Consider the following 16,851-nt stretch of genomic DNA (forward strand, 5'->3'; position numbering starts at 1 on the left):
ATACCAGCCTTACTTGCAAGCCTTACATACTTGCAAATAGTCAGGAAATTATCAGTTGAAGCAGTCAATAAGAATACAAACTGTGGAGTCAATAGTATGATGACTTTGGCTTGGCTCCATGATGAGACTAATGCTTTTTGATCTTTCATTTCATGAGGTAAATTGCAGTGACTCAGTTAGAATATCAATATGTGTCTGTGTGACAGCTGGCATAACTACTCTGTCTGTCTTTTCATATATTTTTGGGCATAAATTTTTCATATATTTTGTATTATATTAGGTCCTGCAGGTACAGCAGATTATAAGGGCAGATTGTGCCTCTTGGGAGGAGAGCAAAGTATACTGCAGAACAACATGTTTGGGCATGTGGAATGAATGGAATGAAAATTTTTGAGCAGACAGAGAACATTTAGCATTGTGGCACTGGCAGACTTCAAGAAAGAGACTTTTATTTAGTAAAAGAATTAGTGAAGAAATTATTTTTTGAGGATTGTTGACCTGTAGGAAGCTACCAAATGCTGAGTATAGAGGAGGCCTTGAGGTACATTCTGATGAAGGGCAGACTTGTTCAAAATGATTTTCATTTTGAACCAGAAGAACAAAATTGCATTTTTCAAATGTTACCATTTGAGAGTCTAGGATCTCTACTGAAACCTAACATTGAATATTGAAAGAGTTTTTGGGTCTGAAGCATATTCTGCTTAGGAAGTAGGCTAGTAAATCCACCTGAAAACTGTATTCCATGTCAGGTCCTGAGAAAGCATTTTTTTGCTTATAATTTCTCTGCTTAATGCCCTTGGGTAGCACAGTATTAGGATATAAACGAAAAAAACAAGACTGTTTTGGTGTAAAATGTGTTTGTTTATAATCCTATTTCATCAGGATCCTCCCTGTGTCTGTAGTGAGTAATTAACTGCAGTCATGTTGTCTCTTTGTCGATGACATGCGTTATTTTCCGAAAAAGTTTCATAGTTTCACCAAAAGCAATGGGGGAAAATCTCACCGTCACAGTAATTTGGAATCATTTTTGTCTTCTAGGTAGAAGATGGGGTTAAAATCCAGGAGGGAAAGAAACATTGTTTTTCTCACTACTAGAAGGATATTTTGACATTTAAAATCTACTTTCATCTCTGAAGTCTCTCCCTTTTCTTTCTCTTCTATGCACATTCTCTGGACGGATTAAAGGAAAAAAAAGGCAAAATCTTCAGATGGATTTGATCTGGTCAGTTTTTACTATGAAAATCTATGTTCACAGAGAAATTATTTACAGGAATGCTTGTTTCTGAATCCCAGCCAACAGTGAATGTCAGGAAGGCAAAGTGGCTCAGCCCTGCAAATGTCTTTTGCCTATCTACAAAGCCCAAAACACATTAGGTTGTAAATTGCAGCTTTTATTGAGTAAAGGCATCTCTGGTATTCAGTAGTCACTAAAAATTGACATTTAAAGGTAGTAAGTTACAATTTTGTACTTGTGGGTTTTTTCTGGGCATCTATGTTTACCAGGTTTATTTGTGGCATGTAACATAGGGCTAGGTGAATTTCAAATGAGCCTTCTAAGATAAATTAGTGTGTTTGTACCACAACACTACTTGAAATTCTAATAACTATTGGCAAACTTTAGATATGTCTAGGAACAAAACCAAAGTTATTATTTCCTATTTCGTTTTTCCCTACTTCACTTTGACTGGGCAGTGTTCTTGCTGTTCAATTTTACTGGAAGTGATTGCTTTTCTTGAATATTTGGAATAGTCTAGTTGAAATTGCTTTGCATGGAATATACATACAAGAGATCATACTTTCAGTTGGCTGATGATACTTACCTATAAATGCAAAGTAAAATCCTGATAAATATGGTATTTTCTGTGTATTATCTTGTGTCTTAGGAATTTTAGTTTGGTATGCATAACAGTTTTTCTTTAGAAATATTCACCCATGAGAACTCTGGTTCTGAATTGTTTTGATTGGTTTACACCTATATTTTTATATGTACAATCAGATTAAATTCTGTCCTATTTGCATCCTTTATCATGCAAATCAAAATACAGTTTGGCCCAAGCAGGCTTTTTCTCCATTTTCTGTTATGCTTTAATTTCCCAGTAGTTAACATTTCCCCCACTCCACAAAATGCAGCTTTGTTTTCTGCTTTTGAATATACAAGCTTTTCATTTTGCTGTGGAGGACATTCTATTTTTTTCCCTGATAGTAATATTACAGACTACAGTTCTAATATCATGTATATTATTTAATGTAATAGCTCTATTCTGATCACCTCACTGTGTGTGTGTCTTTGCTTCTTTGCTGTCCTGGCTCACTGGAGCACTGAGATTTGGGGAAGATGGTGCTCAGAGGAACATCACTTCCTACAGTTGATGTCACAGCAAAATGAGGGTATATAAAGTTTACAGATTATAAAAATCCAGTCTGCACCCAGAAGGTCCTCCAAGCAGACAGGATAAATCGGTACCATTAGGGCTGGTTCTGCAGCTCATATCGCTGGTGAATGCTCTTAAAATCAAAAGGTTATTTGGATTTCTCTCCACAGGCTGTGTTGTCAAGTTCAGCAGAGAATTTTGCCATAAATATTTTTTTATTAGAAATCACCATGAAAATAGTGGTGGAACATATTCATGGCTGTGGCATTCAACTTTTTGAGGCACAGAAACCTCTCAGACTATACTCACATCCTGAACAAGAAGTTTATCTTGCAGTTTCCTTCGGAATAAGTAGTAGGATGTATTTTTTGCATTTCTGAGATATGGGGGATTGTTGGAAAATAATTTAGCGTTTTTCTCATTTCAGGATCACCAGTAGCGATGGGAAAAGTACCCAGATTTTCCTTCTCTTGGGAACCACATGGGTCAGACAGAAAACAGTATAAGTAGTTTGGGGTGTTAATGATGATGAATTTAAGAGCAAGTCTGGCCACAGGAGGAAATTAATTCTGCAGCAGAAATTAACTTCAGACAGTACACATTTCTGAGTTCTTATGGAGATGTTTGTTGGAGGAGAAACATCTAGAATTTCAATTACTGAGAAAATAGTTTAAATGAAGTATTCATTTTCAGCTGAGGGCTAATTAAAAATGGCATGTTATCTGTCCTCTGTGTGTCTCTAATGAAGACAGAAATGTGTGGTTTGTAAGCCAGAACATCTTTCAGAGTCATGGTCTATTATGTCACCAGCTGCATAAAATGCAGACATTTGGGATAAGTACAAACCAATTTCAGCCTTGTGACCATGATCAGAATTGGATAATAATGCTTAAATAAGTAAAATTATTTTAAGAAAATACCTGTTACAAAAATGTGAAGGTTAAGGTCAAACATGAAGAAAACCACTTTTTTTTTTTTCCAGTTTCTATACTGATGGTCACACATGATAACATTTAAAGATGACTACAGATATGTTAGTATGATCATGTATTTTTTCTGATAGTACAAATCTTGCACGATCTAGTAATTCTTAGACACGTTGGTTGCACCATCAGATTGTTGAAATTTGTATTTTAAAGATATTTCATCAGTAAAAAAGCTTAGTGTCTAGACAGAAATAAGATTACCAGAAAGTTTCAAGATGATGAGTGGATTTTTCTGGCACTCAATCAGGTGGACAGCTTAAGCAAATATAATAATTTTACTAATTGCTTTGAAGAGTCTTACTTTATCTCCATATTACCTTTAAAATGCATCAATGTAACAGTTAGCTGTGCATTGAACAGGTTTTGTTGAAATTAAGTAGGGGATAAAGAAAATATACCTCCTAATAGTTACTGTGAAATGTTACAATTAATCCCTCTAGGTTAGATGAAGCTACAGAATGTAAGTTTAAAACATTGAAATTTTAAGTAGTGTAAGCATTTCCTAACTAAACCCTGGGTTATGAGAGCACCTTTTTCAATCCTTTGCAGCTATTTGCATTTAGATATCCTATAAATAAATTATTAAATACATTATTTAGAAAGTTCTGGCCCACTATTTGATTTCTGCTGTGGGTACAAAATGAGATAGCTTCATGAGTTTGAAATACACCCTAAAGTAATTAATGATGTAAAGACATTAAAATCTCATCTTAGTTTATTTTGTTCAACCCAGGCTTCCTTGCTAAACCTTCTTAAAATTAATGAATAACTCTCCTGTGCATTAGGATTTGGGTATCACTGTTTTATGTATTTTCTGGAATAATTAATGCTGTGACATCTGACAGCAGGGCCAAATTGCATTGTTACTGTTAATTAACCTTGGATTTTAGAAAAGAAACAGGGAAAAAACCACTAAGACTTGGAAATAAAATTTCAAAGTACTTTCATAAGTGCATTTGTTTCAAGTGTGAAATATGTCTATAAATTCCATATTCTATAGGAATGCTACTTGGACATAGCAATTTCTCTTTTTATTATTTAAATTGAAGCAGAGTATGTAATTTGTCAAAGAGGAAAACAAACTATTTAACTAATTTTCTTCCACAAATCTATTTTTGCTTCAAGGTTAAACTGAGCCATGAGAAACCCTGTAAATTCATTGTATTCTAATGCTTGTGCTTTAGAAAACCATAGTATTTTCAGCAACTCTAGTATATGTTACATGGTTAAATAAAACATGTTTCTCAGTGCAAATCAGCTGAGCCCACACTGGGTCAACATCAGCTGAGGAATTCATCAGGAACTGCAGAAAGAAGCTAGATTATGGTCTCAATGAGTTTTCCAAGGATCCGTGAGAATTCATAACAAAGAGGAAACTATGACAGAAAATAGAGGTGAATTTTTTGCTGTGTAACCAGTGAATATTTTAATTTTTTATTTTACGAATGTAAGTCATTAGTGATGTAAACTTGTGGTGAGAAGGTACATGCATGTGATAGGTAGGGAGTGTGCTCTCCCCGGTGAAGCTTTGTCAGAGCAGGCAACAGGCATTGAACAGTGCAAGAGCAAAGGGCTGGGCAGCCATGCAGAAAGCACAATTAGTATGGATGAGAAATTGAAGAGGGGACTGCTAGCAACTCAGATGTTTCAAAAAATAAAAAGAAGAATTTCCATTTGTTGAGAGAAATTTAGTCTACTTTTAGCATTATCTAAATTTACATAAGTTTGCATAACTGGAACAATCCATTCTGAGGTTATCACCTCCTTCACATGTGACAAGTTCATATGTATTATATGTCGATGAAGAGAAAAATACCTACATTTAGATTAAGAGTTAAACTGTTGAGACCATAAATGTCTAAGGAAGTATTAAAGTCCAGAGAGATTAGATGGATAGGCCCATTTGTACATGAATGTTTTACAACAGTGTCACTCTTTAGGAAAAGGTCAGAAATATCGGAGTGTCTTCTTGTCTTTCAAAGTAGTCAGGTAACAGTAGCAGTAAGGATCAACATGTTGAGATGATTTCAAGACTATGAATATACATTTCCATGGAGAAGATATTTGCATTTTTTTCAAGATGCAAATTCCACCTTTGTTAGGTAATGCCTTGATAGAAGTGTTCCAGAAAATACCAGAAGAAATAAAATGAAAATACTCATTTTCAATTCTGTGAATTTTTTGGAATGTGATTTTCCCAAGTAAAAGTGTGTTACCACATTGAATTGCTGCACCTTGTAAGCCTGCCTGCCCTCAGAGGAATGGAGACTTGCCAGGCAGGTGGGATACAGGAAAATGTTGAGGTAGGAACGGCAATCTGGTGTGTGTGCACCCCGTGGTGGCAGTGTAGACACATTCTGGGGAGCCTGCAAAGAGGCAGTCATCCCCATCCCTACCATGGGGCTGTGTCTGCAGCTCTTGTAGATTGTTTCTTCCTGGTGCAGATCTCTCACCTGTGTCCAGGCTGTTCTGTCAGCCCAGGTGCACAGCTTATGTGGTGGGGAGGTGTCCACCTACTCTGAGGCATCACCACAATGAAGAGAGTGGAACAATCCAAAGATAGGTGCAGTGTAACTTTCATGTAGCTTCTGTTTGAAGGTTTGTTTGAAAGGTGGAAATCAATCTGCACTACAGAGATCACATGGAGCATAAATGATTTAGCATGAAAGAGTTAATACAAATTTTATTTCTGTATCTTCCATCAAAACTCATCAATTTATCACTAGTAAGGTATGACAGAAAGAATGAAATTAAAATTCTATTGTAAAGGCATTAAATCAAACAATGATTACTTTAGCTGATGTTTTAAAACTAGTTTTTTCAGTACCCATGCTTTTTTGTAAGTACTGAAAGGTACCCAGTATATTTATGAATAAGTGCAATTTCTGGGTATAAGACAAATTTTAAATTCACTAAGAATATGTCACCTTAGGGTACTTTTAAACATAGATTTTGTAATTGCTGCAAAATTGTATGAGAAATTAAAATTCTATTAATCTTTATTGTGCAGGTTTCTATAGGAATCAACAATAGAAATTACATTTTTATAAATATAGAAAACATAAATAACCTTCTTGGATTTTCCTTCTAGTTCCATCTCAGTTAACAGGCCTTTATTTAAAAATCCTATTAAACAAAGCGAGTTTATCTGTTTAATCCTGTGATTTTCTGAGAGAGAACATTGTGGAACTGTCTTAAACCAGATCAAGAGCGTATTGATCCTTCTGCAAAAGACTTACTGTTACTTTTTCCTGATTGCTTATTTTTAAAGGGAAAAAGGTTATCTGATATGCCATCATCCAACATTTAAAGCTTCTAAAGCAAAATATGCATTTTAGCTACTTCTGATGCATCCTTATCCATTAGTACAGTGTTCAGCTAATGCTTAAACAGTCTGCAGTTTTTAAACTTTCTTATTTATGGGAGCTATTTTTGGGGTAAAGGAAGGAGAATAATACATGGAAGGAATTATTCACCTCTAATCTCTAGAGAGAAACTGTAGAAAATCCTTGCATACCATGTAATTCCCTTTTTTAACTAGTGTATAATTTGACTTCAGCCCACAGGCAAAATAGAAGGTTCACTGTTTTTGGTTGCTATCTGTAGCTCTATGGTAACATTTCTCTTGAAATTAGTAACATGAAAAATATAGTTAACACAGTACTGGTCTCAGAGTCCAAGTCATCAAAAAGAAAAAGAAAAGTGGCAAGATTAATTTTCCAGTATTTTCACCACCTGAGGTGGCATTGTTTCAAGAAATGCAAGCCAGCAGGGCCAAAGGGTTTGTTTGTATTCATCCTTTTAATTACAACTCCAAGGAAATACAGTGGATTTTGACTCATAGTGAAAGTAAACATGAACTGTGTATTTGTATGGCCAAAATGAAAAACCAAAATCTGTCATTCCTTTCAGCATTTAGATATTCTATCTGACACAAATCCAATTGTTTTTCATTCACTCATAAATAAAGCATGGGACAGATGTGCTAGGTTTACAAATGGCTGGAGAAGGAGATGGTGTTTATAGACTGCCTTTCTTTTGCCCTCTGTTGCTAGAGATAAGAGAAATCCAAATTGACTTGCTTCCTCTGCCTGAGGCATTTTAAACTCACAGCTCCCTGTGTCTGCAGCATGCTCTGTGTTTCTGTATGTAGCAGTATGGCTTCAACTCCTCATGGCTGCTCTAAGATTTTGGTAGAGGAAGGTGTTGCAAAAAAAGAGTACTGAGATGATCATTGGATTTTTGGAAAAGCAATGCAAGTATCATGCTGAAAGGACAGAGTATCTGTTTTTTCATCTGCTGCATCCTGTGCCTGAGGGATAGGGTGAATTTCTCTTTTGCAGCCTCCACAAACACACCCTCTTCAGTGTGTCCAGCAGTTATGTACGTACTTCCAAGGGCACTCATTTGGGGCATCACCACCCCTAAAGCCTACCCATTAGCCAGTTTCCCATCAGATTTGCTTCAGACCCCTGAGCTGCTGCTTTTGCAAATGTGATCACTAGCCAGGTCATGCCTTGTGCCAGCTGTTCTTCTTTCTCAACAGCCATAAATAAACAGCAAGCGAAAACCTCAGCAAATTCTGTCTTCCTTCTCAGGTCCTACACCAGAAGCTGGCTTCTCACAAGCTACAGAGGAAATTAAGTGTTCTGACTCTTTAACTTCCCTCCCCCCAGTCCTTTGAGTAAAGCCATATTCTCTTGTGGATGAGTGGAGTTACCTGACACTCACTGCAGCAGAGCCAACCGTTGTCTCCTGGAGTAAGTTTAGGCATTCCTTAAAATAGCCTAAAATTTGTTTCTCAAAGTAAAATAGTTTCAGTTATCCTGAGACTTTTAATAGAAAATTTCAGAAGGGTGTAGCTAGCAATTTACTGTTCAGCACACACTCTATGTTGGTGGGAGGAGTGGTAAGACTTCACTCAAAATGGATTCTGGTGGTGTTGTGGAAAAAGGCTTTTCAGAAATGAGCTGACAGCTTGTCATTTGTACATTATATATTTTGTAGTTTTGATATGGTACATGAAAATTTTGTTATATCATCACTGAGCTTTCAGCTGATTCTTGACTTAAGTTGAGGTTAGTGCAGTGATTTATATGCTCACATGCTAAGAATTTCCTATATTTTTTTCTGTTCTTCTGTTTCTTTGCTTTCTTTGTTTTCTAACTGGAAAATTACAATGGCACAGGTAAAAAAGCAGTTTACAGAAGTAAATTTAGCATCTTTACTTTTAGTGATGCTTATAAGTTGATGCCTTTTTTGTTATCTAGGGAATGTATTTTAAAAGTTCAGTATTTCTTTGCAAGCAGTAACTATTTTGTTCCAATTATTGATACAGATGATTCAGATTATTATCCAGGACATGTTTGTGGCTACAAAATACAAGAATTGGACATAAAAGTAGCTGTTCTGGTTTTCATCACTAAAAAATTATTGTATTGCCCTTTCTTAGATGCACTTTAAGGCATTAAGAGTTAAGAGGATCTTAGGTAACTTTAAAGGGAAGTGATAATGAGGAATAATATATTTTTCAATATTAATTGTGAAGAAAGTTTAATCTTTCAAGGCCAAGACCTTGAGTTTGCAGGGGAAATATGAAGCCATTTCATTTTTCATTACTATTTTAACCAGGTTAGAGTTTCCAGTAAATACTTCCCCTCTCTGTTGTGCTGTCCAAAACGCAATTCTTTGCACACTTCCATGCATTCACATGCACACACGTGGATGCACAAAAAACCCAAAAAAACAAAACCCACCACAATAACAAAACAGAGTGCATTATGACTGGAACAGAGGGAATTATCTAAGATATAGTTTCCTTCCCCTTTTGCTCCTGTCAAATGGTCTGTAACAGCTATAACAATGTTATGTCACACCTACATAATCAAGTTCTGGAAGCTCATTTCTAGGATTGCTCAAAATAAATTAAAAGGCATAATTCTGAGTGCCTAAGAAGAATGTAAATACTGACATTTCTGATAAACTCCTTTTTTATGTCAGTTTCATATGTTTTGTTGTGTTTGAGTGGTGGGTAAGAAAGCCAATAAGTAGATTTTAAGAGAGGCTGCAGAGGACCATCTCTTGTTTTATGTACAGGTATTTGCAAGAGCTGTTGAAACAAAAGTTGACCCCAAAAGGGAAAGTTTGCATTGAATCACTGTATATTTGCAAAAGTTATAAATTCCTGTATTTGTTTTTATAATCCTGTAAGCATGTACATTCTGGTAGAGTAATCAAAAATTAGAGCTCTTTCCAAGGTTAATGTTCCTGGAAAATACATATTGTTTTCCATGAGAAGACTTCCAAATATCTTCAGTGTAAATGCCATGCCAGGTTGGTCTCTTTCATGCATATTTGCTGCTGAAACTACTACGCATATGAAGATACCAAATAATATCTTGATATTATTTTTACCTTCCAATCTAAAAATATATTCAGTCTCTGTTGTAGTTTATATTCCATTTCTTCCTAACACCATGATTTGCTTGGGAGCTCAAGAAAGTTACTGGTTAAGTCTTGGTAAATGAATGCTTAGACACTTTCTTTCACAGTGCAGAAAGGCTCAAGCAGTTAATGGAACCCTTACTATTCTGCCTGCTGGAAAAGGGCTGTGATTGGGTGGGTGGGAAGTCTTCCAACAGGCTGTTAAAGCATGTAGTAAACTCTATTCATTGGCCTCAGGACCTCTACTGGATTTAGTGATTTCTCCCAAGATACAGTTGTGAGCTAATCAGTAAGTTCTAGTAGCTAAAACTTCCTAGAAACAAAGATGGAACATCCCAGTGTCCAGCAACATCACAGAAACCCATTTTAAAGAAAATAATTGAATTTGAATATTTTTACTAACTAGAATAATAATGAACAGTAATAATAATGAATCACTGTGTCCCTTTAGTCACATTGGCATGTTTAGGGAGAACAGGATAATGTAATTTCAGTAATCTCTATATATCTACTGTCAGTGAAATTAATACTTTTTTCTTGTGTGGCAAAATATTTGTGCCAAATGATAAAGGAAAAAATAAATCCTGTAAAGCACATGGTAATGAACAGCGAGTGGTTAGCTAGAATCACAAATTATTTCATCCCTCAACAGGCAAACTGCAGAAAAAATGCATCAAAGAATTTAGGGATTTTTTCTGATGTCTCTTAAGTCCTTTTGTCTTGCAAAGTAGGTCTAATCCTATAAGGCTGATGGATTGCTTGAGTAATTTGAAATAGATGAAAGATCTGTAAATGTCAAAAAAAAAGGTAGAAATATTGATAGCTACATTGTGTCCTACATGTCTCTTTTCACCCATATAGTTTGTTTTTTTTTTTAAATAAGGAGGTGGAGGGCTGCCAGCTCACTTATCATCTATCCTTCCCAGCTTCAGGCTGAATAAGAAAAGGTTACACCTGTCAACTGGAAGATGTACTCTGCGGAGAATGATTTTCAAACCATTTACAGGTCACTTTAAGACATGTAATTATACAAAAACCTCTGAACTCTAAAAATTGAAACATAAATTTTTTTAAATAATAGCAGATGCAAGTATTTTAAAGCATTTAACTATTCTGTGTGAACTTTCAGTAGTAATGATTTTAATGTCCCTTTTCCTGACTGATAAAAGGGCTTTTTTCCTTTGTCAAGTAGAATATGCTGTATATCAAAGTAATTTAATTTTATTCATTGAGTGTAGGTTCACAATGATTTTTATTATCATCCTGTTTTCTGTTATAAAATCAGCTCCAGGAACTGACTGTTTTAAAAGTATGCCACAGGATATCTGAATTTTTATGAAAAAAATACTGACTTACATGGGGTACAGGGTGCTGGTATATTTTGTTACATATCAGATTTTCCGTCTTTTTACTTTCTGACAAGAACTGGAAGGCAGAGATGGCAAGGTCCTCAGATTAATTAAAGAGGTATCAGGTGTAGCACTGATAAGGAACTTCCAAGCACTAGATACTGGATGTGACACACTTTGGCAGTAATTCCAAATGCAAACCTCCTACATCCTTGACATTTTTTGTTTCAATATTTACTTACTCTGATATTGCCCACGTTAAACTATATAGACAAACTTTGTAACCAACTTCCCAAGTGTTTTAGTAGCTATATTTCACTAATCATTAGAAATAAAATGTTGTATCTCTTTTGTTTACTAATCTTTGTTCTACCTCTAGTTGACACAGATATGCATTCAAACTAATGAAGGAAATTTGCTTTGACTCAGCATGAAAAGGCGGATAAAAATAAGGGCAGAAAGATGAAAATATTACGATATTACCTTGCACTTATATTAAAAAAATGCAGTAATGAGTAAGTGGGTTCCCTGAACCACAGGAGATTCCCTTGGAGAATCTCAGATCACAGCCTGAATTTGGGAAAGCATCAGTAGGCCTCAGGTTCAGGTAGACATTCATCTGCATCCCTTCATACTCAGGGAAGGATGCTGAATAAACGAGTTGTTGTTCACCACTAGCAGTGTAGGGTTTATTTGTTTCACAAGTGTAGCCAAACCTCAACAAACATCAAAATTCTTTTTTAGTGTTTTGGCTTGTAGGTTGAATATTTCAGATTATTCACTTCTGAAAATAAACAGAAATCTGTAGACCCTGAAAAGGGCAGAGTGAAATAAAATGCTAGCTTGTAATATGTTGATTAAAATTATTGCTTGGATCTCCAAAAAAATCTGCAACCAGAATAGAAATGCAGCCAAATTTTCTTTTACAGAGTGAAGTGTCTCATATGTGAGACTGGCTTTATGGTTTGATTATTGTCTACTGAGCACATGATATAAATTATTTCATAACCCCTTATGCAGCAATGCTCAAGTACTTTTCTTTTTAAATGAACCTATAGCTAAACAATTGATGTCTCCTGTTGAAGAACCACTCCAGACATTAAAGTATTTGTCAGTTCACAGTAACTTCCATAGTATCATTAGGATGTATCTCCTAGGGATGGAACTAAGCTGAAGTTTGAGTGCTTCTATATAAAGAGACCCACCCAATATCATTCTCGCATGGGTTGCTGCTGTTGGCACAACTGTAGTGGCCACTTGAGCTTGTGGATGTGACCTTGCAAACTACAGTCTAACTGGCTGCAGTCTTCTGGGTATTGTCCAAGATTTGTCCAGCATCTAGCCCAAACGAGTAGAAGAAAAAGCAAATTAATATGTCTATATGTACATTATATGTATACACATACATAAGACACATGAATAATACATAAATATACATATAAATGTTTATATTTACATATTGACATATATATTCTATTACAACAATTGATAAGCTAGCATGTATGTGTAATTAGACTTGCTTTTTAAGCAAATCTACATCAGAAGCCTGTCAGCAAATAAATATTGGGACAAGCTATCACTTCTTAATTTAAAATGAAATGCATAGCTCAAATTTTATAGTACAAAGAAAAAGCTGGTTTCATCTTCTTGATAATTTCTTACTTTTTTATGCATGGTAGTTAAGCATAAGATGATTTTTTGAGAAAATAATTTTCTGGGAGCTGGGAAACATGTATCTGAGAGACAAAATTAATCAAAATCACCCTCCCAGAAATATTTGTGAGTACTTTTCTCATGAAAGATGTATCATAAGATATCCAAAAAGTCATGAGAAAATAAATAAGCTTCCCAGGACTTCACACTTGGGATAACCAATTTGATCTTAAAATATATATTATGATTCCGCCAAAACAGTTTTCTAACACCTAACAAATCAAAAAGGCAAATGAAAATAAAGTCATGTAAAGAACAATTACCTGATGAAAATGTTTCTAAAATTTGAAATAATAAAGAGAAATGTACTGTCACTGCCAAAAGAATGTCTGAGGAATTCTAAAAATCTAATTTAGATATACTTTCTGTGCATCCTGTACATACTACTCTACTCAAAATTTATGTGTTCTTCTTTTAAAAGGTAACATGCTTCTGACCAGTGAACAAGACTGCCAGGTTTTCCCAGGATACATCATTAGGTCTTTTTCCATTCTTTTCCCTATTAGTAATTTTTAGTTGGAGTTTTACCATTTTTTACATTCATCATAGCAACCCATATGGTAAATTATGGTCAAGATACCTGGTACCTGTTACCTTGTAACTTTAGCTGCTTAGATATCAGCTATATTGGAAACTAGTGGAATCAACAAAAAATACCCCAAAAACAAAACCAAACCAAACCGAACCAAAAACCACCAAAAAAACCCCAAAAAACAGAGAAAAGGCTTGATTGCATGTTGCAGGTCCTACAATATTACTTCTCTCAAATCTAAACTGTTAGGGACTTGACTGGGACAAGCGCTACATAAATTTGGCCAGTAGTACATAAGTAACAAGCAGGAGATTTTATGAGTTTCATCTATTGATAAGCACATTGCCTCTGACATTGATTGTGTGCTTCTCACTATAAAAATTACAGTAGCTCTCAGAGTCAATGTTCTGGTGGACTTCATTTTGTTGTGCAAGCAGATAAAGATAGTAAATATCTATGAATACACTACTTAAACAGCTGGAGTTCAGTTGGATAACCATATTTAGTAAATACTTTCATCATATACATTCTGACATAGTTTATGGTTTTCTATTCATGATTGTATTAATAGAACTTTATATAGGGAAAGCTCTGGAGATAACAAAACTGGCATGAAAAAGAACTTCATAATCTCATTAAGTGTTGCTAGGAGAGGCTACTGGGATCACAAGAATACTTTTGTAGAAGCTAATGCACATTGTCAATGCATAAATTAATTGTAGTGTGTAAAGAAGAAAAGGGAAATGCATACATTTCATTTGTAATGTGTAAATATTTTCATTTTTCATGCCATTTTCAATCTCTTCTTAAGCTTGGAAAGATAAACTTCCAATAAGCAACTGGGATTTCTTATTCGCTTATTGACAAATAAATTATTTATGGATTGAAACAGTAGTATGGGAAATCACACATAAGTATGTTTTCTGAATCTTCTGATGAAAAAAGTAGGAATAATTACAAAAAATGTTTGGTGGTGGATTTGTTAGCATCCTGTGTTGTTCCCATTTAGGTATTTTAGTTTTACAGAAAAAGATGTCTCAACAGGTATCATGATGATGATTTCTTGGACAGTAGAAACTAGCAAAAATCTCCAAAATTTTAGAGAAGCATTCCCTTTGCTTTTAGTAATTCTTCAAATGAGGGAATTAGAATAGTAATTAATCTTACCTAAAAGAGTAAAAAGCTTAAGATAAAATAAATAAAATAGTCTACGTCTGAATCTAAATATTTCTGTATCTTTCAGAAATAAGTAAGTAATTTATACAACAGACAGCTGTGTTGGTTTTGCATTGGAGCCGCCCAGGAAAGTGATTTTTTTTTTCTGAGAAGAGCTGCTGAGATCTTCCTCTGCGCCTAGCCAAACCAATTGCTGGCTAGCTTTAGGAATAGGCATGTTAATAGCCAATTAAACACTAGATCCACCTCTGCGAGGTTTACATTTTAAAATTAACAAACGCCGGGAATGCTCTCTTTTCCTCCCGGCCTGGGAACAGGTAACAAGGCTGGCCTGGCCTCTCTCGTCTTGGCCGGGCTGGGCCGGGTGGGCTCCGCCGCGGGGCCGCGCCCTTTGCGGGGAGCCCAGCGGCGCTGTCCCGGCCGGGCCGGGCCCCAGCAGCGGCCAGGCAGGGAGAGGGGAGGCCGTGGGGCCCTGGCAGAGGCAGGGCCGGGCCACGGCTGAGAACATCTTGTCACCAGCTGCGCTTCCCCAGCGCGGCCGCCTCACAAGGTCGTGCGGCTGAGGCCAGAGGCGGCCCTGCAGCCCGCGCCGAGAGTGGCCCCGCGGCTGGGATTGAACGCAGCAAAACCAAAGACCAGCCATGGCTTTTGACCACGGTCTTTGACCGACCCTGACACAGCCCCCGGTGCAGCCTGAAGTACATCACGGTAAGTGCTGGCCGCAGCCCGGCAGGGATCACATGATGACCTGCAGGCTGGGCGAGATTTAACTCTTTCGCTGCGCAGATGAAACTTGCAAAGCATTGATCCTTTCTCTAGTGAAAGAAAAGAAAGAGAGTAAAGACACGTAGAAGGCAACATAAGACACTGAGGTCAGAAAAGAAGAAATCAAATTCCAGGTGGGAAGGAGAATGAGGAGATGCCTTTAGTTTTGGGCTGGAATCCTCTTGTAAAGCTATGGAGAAGAATACCATTGATACATCAGACTCTTTTTTCCTGTAAATCATTGAGAAGTATGGGGATTAAGTGTTCAAAGTGTAGCAAAGGCATCTATGCTAAAGCAAGCAGATGTTGAAGTAGCTGTGATCCCATGAGAAGTTTGAACAGAGAGAGAGAAGAGTGATGAAGACCCTTTGCCCCCAGGGAAAGAAGACCTCTATTCTCAGAGATGAAGATGATCTTAGATAAGAGAAAGTTTTCTCTTGAACAGCTCTTCCTTAAAATAGTATACCATAAGTTGACGTGGCCCATAAATGCAGCTGTGGGAAGGTTGTGAAAAGATGGGAGGGACTTCACGATTGCAGATTCCTGGGTGGCTGCTATTTGTGGAATTTAAAAGCCAAGAGCAAACTGTTTTCTTGGGGAGAAGACCACATGAAATGACAAGAGGGACTCCTCTCCCTTAGTGAATTGAAGAAAGAGTATTCTAGAGGTGATAAACTGACTGAATTGTTTCTGTGCATTGGTAGTGGGAAAGAAAAGGTTGTAGGGGGAGGAGAAGTGTTCCAGAGGTTTTGTTCTGATTCTTATTATTCTTTTAGTTCTGTTAATAAACTTTTCTTTATACCCTTTTAAAGTTTTGAGCCTGCTTTTACTTCTTCCTAATCCTGCATCACAGCAGGAAATAAGTATATTCTAGTGGGTGCACTGGCATTTAGCCAGTGCCAGACCCACCACATTAATTGGTGCATTGGCCAGGAAATCTCAAATTGGCCAACCAAAACCACTAAAACAACTTAACAGATGCCATTAGTATTTAAACAATATCTAGAAGATATCTGCACTATGTTTAGGAAGATTTATTATTATATGATTTTTTATATTTTTTTTCAAAAAATAAGAACTTTTGTTGTACTTCTAAATATGTGAGTACAACTAATAGCTGGGCATGTGCTCTGACTTGCAGTGTACTTAAGACAGATAATAACATATGTCCAGATTATACTGTCTGGGCTAAAATAGCCCAAATAACAAACCTTTTTTTTTTTTTTTTTTTTTTTTTGGCTAGTATTTCAGGTGCTTCTACCAGACTTAAAATGATGCAGAAATTACACATCTTAGTAAAAATCAAGTCACTCTCCCTTTCTCAATTGAACATGAAGTACATGTCCTAGTTGTTTTTTCCTTTTTTCTTGATAAAGGGCACAAGGCCCAGTATAGAAAGCATCACTAAAATTATTCCTTTCTGTGATCATTGACATTGTCACTGCACATCTCACTTCAAAGTTGATGTCTTCTCTATAATTTTCTTTGTGTCTTCCAATTATGTCATTTTATTT

General features: G+C 36.2%; 1 protein-coding gene across 5 annotated transcripts in view; it reads left to right on the plus strand.

Annotated features, from left to right (window-relative positions):
* The window catches only part of PRR16 (proline rich 16), a 237,739-nt gene that overhangs the window by 111,097 nt on the left and 109,791 nt on the right, over positions 1-16,851 (plus strand). The gene's annotated exons all lie outside the window — the stretch shown is intronic.

Source organism: Motacilla alba, chromosome Z (genome assembly GCF_015832195.1).
Source record: "Motacilla alba alba isolate MOTALB_02 chromosome Z, Motacilla_alba_V1.0_pri, whole genome shotgun sequence".
NCBI classification, from domain to species: domain Eukaryota; kingdom Metazoa; phylum Chordata; class Aves; order Passeriformes; family Motacillidae; genus Motacilla; species Motacilla alba.